Source organism: Arachis duranensis, chromosome 4, assembly GCF_000817695.3.
Source record: "Arachis duranensis cultivar V14167 chromosome 4, aradu.V14167.gnm2.J7QH, whole genome shotgun sequence".
Taxonomy (NCBI): Eukaryota; Viridiplantae; Streptophyta; class Magnoliopsida; order Fabales; family Fabaceae; genus Arachis; species Arachis duranensis.
The window spans coordinates 83078191-83079083 of record NC_029775.3 but is presented as its reverse complement, the minus strand read 5'-3'; positions in this window follow the sequence as shown (position 1 = coordinate 83079083).

Below are 893 nucleotides of genomic sequence, written 5' to 3'. Positions count from 1 at the left end.
GCCAGTAAGGGGTACTTTGGGCGTTAAACGCCAGAATGGGCACCATTCTGGGCGTTTAACGCCAGTAAAGGTGCCATTTTGGGCGTTAAACGCCAGAATGGGCACCATTCTGGGCGTTTAACGCCAGTAAAGGTGCCATTTTGGGCGTTAAACGCCAGAATGGGCACCATTCTGGGCGTTTAACGCCAGGTGTGCAGCATCCTGGGCGTTTAGCAAAACGCCCAGTGATAAAGGGAATTCTGGCGTTTAACGCCAGCCAGGGCACCTGGCTGGGCGTTAAACGCCCACAATGGGCAGCAAATGGGCGTTAAACGCCAGAATGGATGCCATTCTGGGCGTTTAACGCCAGAAAGGTGGGGGACTGAGATTTTGTTTTCCGATCAAATTTTTTTCAAACTTTCCTTTTTTGACCCATACTTTTCTACAGAAACACATTTCAAACTTTCATAATTCATCTTCAAATCTTCAAAAATTAAAAATCATTCTTCAAATCTCTCTCAAATCCTTCTCAAATCTTGTTCAAAAACTCAACTTTCTCTCAATTTCTTTCCATATCTTCTCAAATCTCCTTCCCAATTTTCGAAATCTCTCCTTCCCCCCTTTATATATACACGTTCGGCCTCACCATTCACCCACACCATTCGAATTTGCTCTTCTCCTCTCTCTCCTCCTTCCTTTCTTTTGCTTGAGGACAAGCAAACCTCTAAGTTTGGTGTGCTTTTCCGTGATCACTAAGCCAAGATTCATCAAGATCATGGCTCCTAAGGGAAAACAAACCAATTTAAGAGGAAAGAAAGAGAATAATCCAAAGAATCTTTGGAATCAAGAGAAGTTCTTAACCAAAGAACTTGAAGACTATTATCACAAAATAATGGGTCTGAGGTCAGTGATCC